At 32.6% G+C, this 11091-nt stretch overlaps 1 long non-coding RNA gene across 1 annotated transcript; it reads left to right on the top strand.

The window, feature by feature from the left end:
- Positions 1-263: 263 nt before the first annotated feature.
- LOC148197745 (uncharacterized) lies at positions 264-4117 on the top strand. Its single transcript, XR_015779947.1, has 5 exons — positions 264-480; positions 1478-1514; positions 2945-2982; positions 3076-3101; positions 3876-4117. It is a non-coding gene; the product is annotated as an uncharacterized LOC148197745 (long non-coding RNA).
- The last annotated feature ends 6974 nt before the right edge of the window (positions 4118-11091 follow it).

Raw genomic sequence — 11091 nt, forward strand, 5'->3', positions numbered from 1 at the left:
AGAGGGGGTTATTTTGGGGAGGTTATAAAAAACCCCCTCAAATTAACATACTTTAAGATGTTTAATTTAAACTATCTAACTGACAATATTTGTGGGGGTTTTAATTCCTTTCAAGAAAGATTTATAACCTTTTCAAATAAAAATATATTTTTATTCATCATTTTCTAATTCTTTTACATTTTTCCCTCTAAAAATTTTAGAGTAAGTTTCATTTTAACAATTCTAAAATTTTATTCCCTCCAGATCTAAAACCCGCAAGCCATTATTTTTCTAAGAATTAATTTTCCACTAAAACTCTTCTGAAAATTTCTTCCTTCATTTCACCTGAACCCTAGTTTCTCTCTGCATTCCATCCGCTCACTCCCTCTTCTTTCATTTCTCGTCCCAGTGTTTTCCTTTTACGTTCAGATTCGTAGTCGGCGGACAGAGCTGCAACGGTGGTTCTGCAGACCGGCAGACAGCGGAGCTCATAACATCACGGTACATCGTTCTATAACCCTTTGTGCTTTTATTTGGTGTAGCGTTTTACTGGGATATCTTCTTCTCAGTCTCAATCATGTTTTTCATGAACGAGTAAATTGAGTTCTTGGTTAAGGAATTCGACTTCCGTTCCACATGGACCAACACATTTGGTTTTCCTTCTAGTTGAGGAGTATAGACTAAATTTCTCTTGGTTATCCGTATAGTAATGAAATTCTGTATTTGTGTAAGTGCATTGTTAGCAAAATCACGTTTTCTTCTGGTTAAGCGACAAAATTATGAATGGGTACACCAACACATGAACAGTTAGTTGACAAATCATAGAGCCAGAATTTGGCGAGGCGAGCTTTGTGGAGTAGATAGGTGTTGCTGATAATCCCCTGTACATTGGGGTGGATAATACTACTAACAAGTTGATGATGTTCTCCAGTGGTGGCAGAGTGCTAGTGTCAGTGGGTGGACAGACAAACAAAATGGACTGTGGGAACAAAATCCGTTGGATTATAGTCTAGAGGAAATTAAACAGCTAATTAGCACTAATAACAGTTTTAATAACTTTTTGTTTGATGATAAGAAGACAGAAGAAAGGTTCATGTATTACTGATGCTGACTCCGGTTAGAAATTAATTAAGAACATCTCAGACTTGTGACTTGGACTGAGTTTATGTTACCAAAACTTAAAGTCGTGTAGTTCTAATCACCAAACAAAGATACAAATAGTTCCAATGCTTAACTAATAAACTCTTGATCGTCAAGAATTTGAAATCAGGTTCGTTACTGTCTATATTCATATAATGCATATTATGCCATTTATAATGTATGGCCCAAAGTTAGGTAGGGGTGATGTAATTCTCATGTGTATTTAATCTGCTCAAGCATAATCCTTAGCACATAAATAGTCCTGAACGTTTTTTTACTTTAACTTGTTTGTATAGCTATTTCACAAGTTCTAGATTAGCCTACGGTGAATAAACTGGACTTTTATTTTGTTTTGCAGCTGGTCCCAACTCTTGGAATCTCTTCCTCTTCCAAATGTAAGAATAAGCATACTTTGGAATTTTTTCAGTAGTTACTGTACATCTGATGTTGCACCACATGCTAGTATGCAATCTTTGGAAACTATTTAGCTTTTACTATCCGACTTTAAGTTTTGGAACTATTTAGCTTTTACTATCTAGTATTGAATATAACCACTTTCTTTGTTTCAAACCACATTGTAAAAGCTTCCTTTTTGCAGTTCCCTTGCCAAGGCAACCCTGCCCTTTCAAACTATAATGATGTCCTAAAACATCTTCCAGACATCATATATAGTTCAATAATATTTTTCGCATATCGCATGCATTATCTATTATTATATGTCACATGATAATTTTCTTATAAAGTCAATCATACACCTAAAAGCACAAACACCAAAGTGCTTAATGCTCAATTATTGAAGTGTTGATTATAAGATTATGATGGTAACATAAAGTTAGCCAGAGTTCAAGTTTCTTGTAAATCTGAGCATGTAGTGAAGAAAATTTCTTTGCACAATGTGCTAATGTGGGGGACTCCACCTGTATTATGAGGTTTGTTTATCTAATCAACTGGAATGCTTTGGTAGCTTGTTTAAATTTTGAATGGGTCAAGGGTAGGAAAAATGACAACCAGGCTATCAGAAAACTAATGGTTATAATGGTTTATACTAGTTTCACTTCACTTTTCTTGTTATGTTAAGATGCATGTGATCTATAATTTATTTATAGATAATATTTTTACGCAAGAAAATCATGGCATTATTAGTTCTGGAACCTTTGAAGTGGTTGGTAGCTCTGCAGTTTTGTCTATTTGAAAGTTTTCACTGGTATTAACTTAATGCAACAGTTGCAGTACTAATAGATGCCTTTTCATATCTGAGTGACTAAGTAATGTTTTAGCTATAGATTTTGAACTTTTGATTTTCTTGACTTAAATATTCTAGAATTCTTGTGGTTACACTTTTATGAAATGTAGTGTATCTTATTATAATATGTAGTGTATCTTTTGAAACAAAGCTTCCTGTTGTAATATCTAGTTTCTGTTATTAAACAAATAGTTTCTGTTATGAAACAAACTTCCTGTAATAATAATGTAAAATTTAATAGGTCTACGAAAAAGTTTTTAATTTAATTACTTCTTTTTTTTCATTCTTGTTTGTACAATAGATGCTACAAAGTTGATAACACAAGTATATCAAATTCCATAACTAAAAAAACATTAACTTATTAAAGAAATACAACTGGGAGAACAGAGATATTAAAGATTAATTAAAGTATGCATGCATTATTCAAACTGATAAAAGAATGGGTGTGGGATATAATGATACTTTCATTTGGTAATGTTTACAATACGCATTTTTGTATCTTTTGTTATATGATTATGTATTTTTTTGTTATATTTCGGAATGAAATTGTCATAACAAAACACTACTTAATTGATGTTGCAGGTTCCTCTTTTAAGTATTGCAATCTCACAGTTATCAAGGTTAGTAGAAACAAGTGTTTAATTTTTTTTTAATTTCTTTTAAGTATTGCAATCTCACAGTTATCAAGGTTCCTCTTTTAATTGATGTTGCAGGTTCCTTCTTTGATTCTCAACCACAAGTAAGTTACTAAATAAGTATAAGTAATATGCTTGATTTACTATAATTATTGTGAGCACATACAATTGAGTTTTGGAAATTAGTTTAACAGACGTTGATAAGTCTTGCTTTTCCAATATATTATTCATTATTCAAGTTCTGAGTACGATGGTTGCAGTAAGATTTATATGCATAGTGTGAGAATTAGGTAGTTAGTTATTGTTTGTATCTGTGTTGTAGTTAGCTTTATTGATTGTTGCAGTAAGATTTATATGCAGTGTGAGAAGTACTGGTCCATTACATTTTATATATGGTGTAAAGTAGTAACTGCAGTAGCCAAGGAAAATTGAGCTTTCGAACAGACACGAGTAGTGGGAAACTGTTGGATTGTCCTTTGTGATGTTGTGAAATTATACCATTTGCTTTCTGGAAACCCCTTTTTTATGGGTTTGGTCTGATTGTAGTTATAATATTAACAAACATTGGGCCCAGAGATTGTCACTACTTTAACTTAAATTCTATTGTACTGTATTTTAATGTCGATACATAAGATGATTTTGACTCAAGTATGTATATCTGTATATTTATAGTCTGTAGCTGTTGTCCTCAAGTTATAAATTGGTTATACATAAGATTGATTTTTTAGAACATGTTTATTCTATTTGATAGAAGATGTTTATTCTATTTGATTGATAGAACATGTTTATTCTATTTGATTGATTTTTTATATATTATTTTCAAAATGTGAGCACATGTAATTGAGTTTATTTTATTAATATTTTTTATATTATTTCAGCAAGCTCGTGATGCAAATGAGCCAGAGTCTCCTTTGGGAACAAAACAATCATCTGATGGAAGTAACCTTTAGGAAATTTATGATATTGTTTTAGGATAAAACTATACTTAGTTTATTATGAATTGGGATCACATTTCTTTCTTTGTAACTATTTCTGCAATAGGATTACATTGACTTCTAGCCTATCCTTCTGTAACATACAATTGTCTCTCAATTTATTTTTCTAAATTCCTTCCTACTCAGGGGATTTTGTTCTATGGTATCAATTTTTTATTCAGAGGAATCATATTTGTTTGATATTTAATAATTTAAAAAAAATAAATTTACTTAATTTTGAAATAAAAAAAAGAAGAAAAGAAAGAAATTGGTGAAAATAGGTAGTTATTATATATTTTAATAATCATTAAACAAAAAACGATATTATATATTTTAATAATCATTAAATAAAAAAACTGACAAAAATATAGAAAACTTTTGTGATCAAATAGTTGAAAATAAAAGAGGTTAAAAACCCCCCACAAAATAATAGTCAGTAATAGAGGAGGTTTTTACCCTCCGCAGAAAAACCTCCGCAAATTGAACGCGATACCAGGGGTCGCAAAAAACCCCCGCAGATAGTTTGTGGCGACTCAAACTTCGGCGGTTTGAAAAACCCCCGGAATTTATTTTGCGGAGGGTGAAAACCCCCGCAAAGCGAAAAAAAAACCTCCTCTAAATAACCTTTTTTTTGTAGTGACTCTTTGAAACAATACATCAGAATTATTTTTAAACCTTTTATTATGCTATCAAGAGCCAAACACTGATATCCTTTACAATATAGAAATTAGTGCTTCTTCTTTTTTTCATTGAATATTTTTTATGGCTTCTTCCGATAAAAATCAATCGGAGAAACATGATTCTGGAACTTCTGCGGCTTCCAACAGTTATATTTCTATTGCTGGCAGCATTTTGGACCAAGTCAAGTATATCTAACTCTACCCTTAATCTTTTTGTTGTTACTAAGGGTAGTATTTGGATAATTGATTAAGGTGCTACTGATCATATGACTTGTGATCCTCATATATTTACTAATTTTTTCTCTTCTAAAACTGTTATTATTAATGCCAATGAAGTTTCATCTCCTTTGAAGGTATAAGTATTGTATCCCTTTCACCCTCCTTATCGATTCCTGATGTTTTATTTGTTCCTACATTAAACTGTAATCTTATCTTTGTCAGCAAGTTAACCAAATCACATTCTTGTGTTGCCTTGTTTTACCCAACCCATTGTCTTTTTCAGAATATTCATTCCAAGGAGAAGATTTCTAGTGGTAGAGAGAGTGAAGGACTGTATTATTCTGAAAATGTCTCAAAACAAACCCATAAAAGAGGGTTGGCTTGTCTCGCGAATGATCACATACAAGATAAAAACAAAAAGGAAATTTGGTTATGGCATAAACGATTGGGACATCCCTCTTTTGGTTATTTTAAAAAAATATTTCCATCACTATTTCATAAATGCAATATTTCTGATTTTTTTTTTGTGAAACATGTGTTATGGCAAAAAATCATTGTGTTGTGTTTCCTTTAAGCAATAACAAAAAAATGGTTTATTAGTTTTGTTGATGATTATACTTGAGTAACCTGGGTATATTTGCTTAAACATAAAAGTGATGTGTGTGATGTGGTTCGTTCCTTCTATCATCTGATCGTTACACAATTTAACACATCTATTAAGGTTATTCGATCAGACAATAGAAGAAAATATTTTAAGATTGAATTAATAGAGTTCATAAACTTTAAAGGCATCTTGCATCAAACTACATGTCTTTATTCACCACAACAAAATGGAGTGGCTGAAGGGAAAAATAGACATATATTAGAGGTGACAAGATCACTATTGATAGATGGTAATGTCTCATCTCATTTATGGGGTGAGATTGTGAGCTCTGCCGTTTATTTAATTAATCGAACCCCTTCTAGTGTGCTTAACTTTTGAAGGCCTTTTGATGTGTTGTCTGATCATTGTATCCTTCCTCCCATAGTTTATTTACCACCTCATATTTTTTAATGTGTTATATATGTTCACTTACACCCACATCAATGTGCAAAGCTTGAAGAACGAGCGATCAAATGTATTTTTGTTGGGTATGGATCAACTCAAAAAGGTTATCGTGCTTACCATCCACCATCAAAGAAATTTTATATTTCTATGGATGTGACATTTAATGAACATGAATTTTTTTATGTTGATTCTCCACTTCAGGGAGGTAATGAAAGTGAAGTGCATAATCATGATGTTAGTATGTTTAATATCTCAGATATCAAATTATATTGTGAAGATAAATTATCGTGTGAGGATCATTCTGCCGGAAATGAGCCAATCCTAAATATGGACACTTCTCTTTTGGATAATACAGTGTCTTCTGATCATAACCAATTGGCTCAATCTTCTCCACAGGTTCAACTTGATTCTTCAGAGGTACCTTCTGATCCTATCTGTTATAACACTAATTTAGATGAAATTGATCATGGAATTGATTCATGTCTGCGTGAGACCACCAACACACCAGACATTGAGTCTACTATTGTTCAATATATTCCTCCACCTCGTTCTAACCATGGTCAACCTCTAGCTAAATATGAACCAGACCTCCAAGCCAAAGTTAAATATCTCATTAGTAAATATGTGTCATCTCATAGGTTATCTCAGTCAAATGCATCATTTGTATCTCAATTATCTTCAAATTCTATTCCTAGTAATATACAGGAAGCTTTGGCAGATCCTAGATGGACCAAAGAAATGGTTGAGGAGATGACAACTTTAGAAAAAAAAAAACAACACTTAGGATCTTGTGTCCTTACCAAGAGGGAAGAAAATTGTGGGTTGCAAATGAGTGTTTAAATTAAGCATAAAGCTGATGAAACTATCTAGAGGTATAAAGGAAGACTTGTGGCTAAAGGTTACACTCAATCTTATGGTGTAGATTACCAAGAGGCGTTTGTTACCAATGAAGAGCATTGATATCCCAAAGATAATGATTTTGATGATGTTACAAAGTGAAGAATAAGAAGACTTCTGTTGTATGAGTTAAAAAGGATTTATGTATAAGAGAAGACACCAGGACCGTGTAGTTAAGACCGAACGGTAGAAGGCATGAATGAGACCGAGCGGTTGGAAGGTGAAGTGGTGGTAGAATTGAACCTAGCACCCGAGCAGTGGCATGATTGAGACCGAACGGTAACTATCAGTCAAATACCGAATGATATGTCGTACTTGAAGGTTGGACAGTGTATAGCCATTCATAGCCAAACACTGTTCAAAGACCGAACGGACACTCAGAACGGTCACTATCAGTCAAAGATCGAACGATATGTAATAGTTGAAGGTTGGATGATGTATAGTCGTTCATAGCCGAACATTGTTCAAGACCGAACGGACGCTTAGGACCGAACGATCACTAAGATTGGCCGAACACAAGTTGAGGACCGAATGGTGTCAAACACAAGCCGAACGATATTGTGTCCAACTAACATTATTGAAGAAAATGTTAAGAATTGGAAAGTTTACAAATATTAAGCCGAGTGGTGGGGAGCATGATCGAGACCGAGCAGTTAGCACCGAACACTGAAAAGTTGTAAGGAGACAAGCCAAACGGAAGGAGGCTATGACGAATCAAACCGAGCGGGAGAAGGTGAAGAACTCGAGCCGACCGGTTGACGACCTAATCGGTCCAAGTCTCACATATAATCGATTATTACTTACAATAATCGATTATCACTGGTAGTTGGAATGCGTCTTTTCATTTTCAGACCAGTAGGCTATAAATATCTTTGCCAGAACCTTCCAAAGATAACTTTGCGAATTTGAGAATACAGTGAAATCTGAGGAAGTTCTCAAGTGCTAGTTCTTGCTCTTGTGAAGTCTTGTGAATAGGAGAAGCTCGCGCTTTGTGTCAAAGGTCGGAGCGGTTCTCTTCAACTTGGCATAGTTGTTGCTTTTGCTTCGTTTATCGAAGGAAGCTCTTTTGGTTCGTTTGTCGAAGGAAGGTTATTGCTGCATTCTTTCGGTTCGTTTGTCGAATGAAGGTGTTTTTTTATTGTTATTTACTACTCAATTTCATTGTAATTGTGAAACTGTTTTAGTGAAATAGTTAATCATTATTCATAGTGATTAACGACTAGACGTAGAATATTTTAATTTGAACCAAGATAAAAATCATTTGTGTGATTTTTCTACTCCCTACACTCTTATATTTTCTGTTCATCAACTGTTTTATAAAAATTTTATAAGAAAATTAAAGGAACCATTTTTTAAATTAACCGAACAAGTTCTTTGCTTTTAACAATTTGTATCGCACTCTGGTTTAATATTTCCGCTGCGCAAAATCAGTACCGTTTGTTCCAACAACGTTCGCACCGGTAGCCAAGCTCAACACTTTGAAAGTACTTCTATCGCTAGCTGCAAACCAAGATTGGCCTCTTCTACAATTTGATTTGAAAAATGTTTTTCTACACGTAGAAATTTCAGAAGAAATTTATGTGGATTCTCCACCAGGCATGACAAATTCAACTGTAATGAAGGTTTGCAAATTAAAGAAGGCTCTATATGGATTAAAACAATCCCCAAGAGCATGGTTTGAAAGGTTTACCAAGTCTATGAAGACTTTTGGCTATAGATCAAGTAACTCTGATCACACCTTATTTTTTAAGAGAGGAAAAGGAAAAATTACAGCTTTGATTATATATGTAGATGACATGATTGTTACAGGAAATGACCAAGATGAGATTTCTAGTTTACAATAATACCTTACTTTTTTTTAGTAAGAATATATATGAAATAGTGAAACCGGTTCTATAGGTTGGTGGCAGTAAGAATAGATATGAAATAGTGACATTCCCAGATTTAATCTCAGTCTATATAATTTTATGGTACTTAATGGTGGCAGGAAGAGCAGAAGTTAATGGTGGAAGAGAGAGATAAAGGTGGCAGATAGTTAATGGTGAGAGAAATAGAAAAGAGAGAAAAATATGACAGGAAGAGCAGAGAGGAGAGAGAAAAAAGTGCAGCCACGTAAGCGTGAAGTTAACGCCGTTTCTACCAACTTAACGGATAGGACTCAATTGATACAAATTTGAAAACATAGAAACGAAATGTCTAAATTTTTAAAACTGGATACTAATCAAAAATTCACCTCTTAACATGAGGACGAAATAAGCATTTAAGCCTAAAAAATAGGTAGTTTTGATTGAAATTAGTGTAATAATTATTTTGTATTGATTTTAAAAAATAAAAGTTAATTTATATTTACTTCTAATATATTATTCCTAAAGAAAAATAAATATTGGTTTTAAAAAAGTTAATCAAAATAATGTTTTAATTGTAATGATGTTTTAGATACATATTTTCATTATTTTCAAAAGTTGAAAATATAATATAGGTTGAGTTTGTTTAAGCTTAGAAGTAAGGTCATTTTAAAAGAAAAACATGTTCAAAATAAATCATTTTTCATAAGTTCAGTACATATATTTTGATACAATTGTAAAATACATTTTTTTTTAATTTTGTCATGTTTTAAGAGTTTTTACGAATTTATTTTGATAAACTATTTATAAAATATTAGATATAAATAAGCTTTTAACTTAGTTTTAGTTTTGACATTTAAAATATAATAAGCGTGTTTCAATCTAAAAAGAAATAATATTTTTTCTCAAAGGAATCATCGAGACAAAAAAATGAAATAAGCTATTATTTTTATAAAACAATGCTAATATAACATAAACATTTTCATATATCAAAATTGAATAAAAATACACACAATTTTATAAAATTAAAAAATAAACTAGATGTTAATAGAATTGCATAATTTGATTAAGGAATGCATAACTACTAGATATGATTAAGTTACAACATCAATTAGACTAATATGTTAACTTAATCCAAAAACTTTTGAATATTATTAGGAATATTTTATTAAAAATATTTTATTAGAAATAAAATAGTTATCATATTAAATGAAGGCTCGCGGGCTGCTCCTAGCTCACAAGGCTTTATGGATATTTGGTCTTGTAGACTTTTTTAATAAAGTAAATTCTGGACCTATGGGTTTTTTTGGTCTCGTGGGCTTTTTTAATAAAGTGTTTTTTTGTACCCGTGAGATTTTGGTACTGTGGGTTCTCCATAAACAAATTTTCCGAAAAGGAAGAGATTTTAGTGTTTTAGAGTTAGTTAGCTATATTGGGCTATGTGAAGCTCTACCGTGTTTCATAGGTGTTGCCAAAGAAATCAGACATTTAATGCTAAAGTAACAAACATTTAATGCATCTCAAAACTTTAAGCAAGATGCAAGAAAAAGCAATAACATAAGGAGACTCTCACAATGACTCCAAACAATTTATAATGAATTTTTTTCTTCTTCAAGCCAATAAAAAAGATCCATATGAGGAAGGAAGTGAAACAACAGGCAAGCTCTAGAAAGGGAGTGTGGGGGTTTGAATAGAGTTTGAAAACTTTTCGTTAAAAGTGCTAGACACTGTTTGTAGGGGTTAGACAGTCTACAAATAGTGTTGAACAATTGAGGTTTTTCAAAAGCATTTGGGAACACAATAAAAAAAGGGTAGAGATAAAAACTCGTTTTATATTGGTTCACTAAAACTAAGGTACATCCAATTCTCCTTTGAGAATTATTACATGGTTCTACTAACTTCAACAAGTTACAAACAAGTTTCACTAATCCTGGTTTAGAACAACCCAACTGGGTAAATATCGCTTAACTCCCCATGAGCTAAACAAACAGAGTTTATTAAATCACTCTTAATTATCTAAAAACAAATGTATGTTTAAAGCAAGTACAAAAATGATTAAACACTCCAAATTAAGAAGAACAGAACCAAAACAAAATATAAACGTGCTGGAATAAAGACTGGACAGAATGCAAAAACAGAAACAGAATTGGAATAAAAATGTATGAAATAGCTTAGCTCTTGGTGCGTGGACGACCTAAGCTCATGATACCACTTGATGGAAGAATGAATTGGCGGATTCGGATGGAGGAACAAATCAACCAAGCTCACCTATGACTTGGACCATAGAAGCACCCAGCAATGGAAGAGGTGCTTTGGCAATGCAGCGGAATGGGTTGAAGATGATTGGAGGAACAGAAAAGTGTGGAAGTCACTCTGAAGAGGTGTTCGGTGGTTGGATTGGAGAAGATATAATGACTCGGTGATGAAGATAA

This window comes from Vigna umbellata, chromosome 5, assembly GCF_029865625.1.
Source record: "Vigna umbellata cultivar VRB3 chromosome 5, Vumbellata_1.0, whole genome shotgun sequence".
NCBI classification, from domain to species: Eukaryota; Viridiplantae; Streptophyta; class Magnoliopsida; order Fabales; family Fabaceae; genus Vigna; species Vigna umbellata.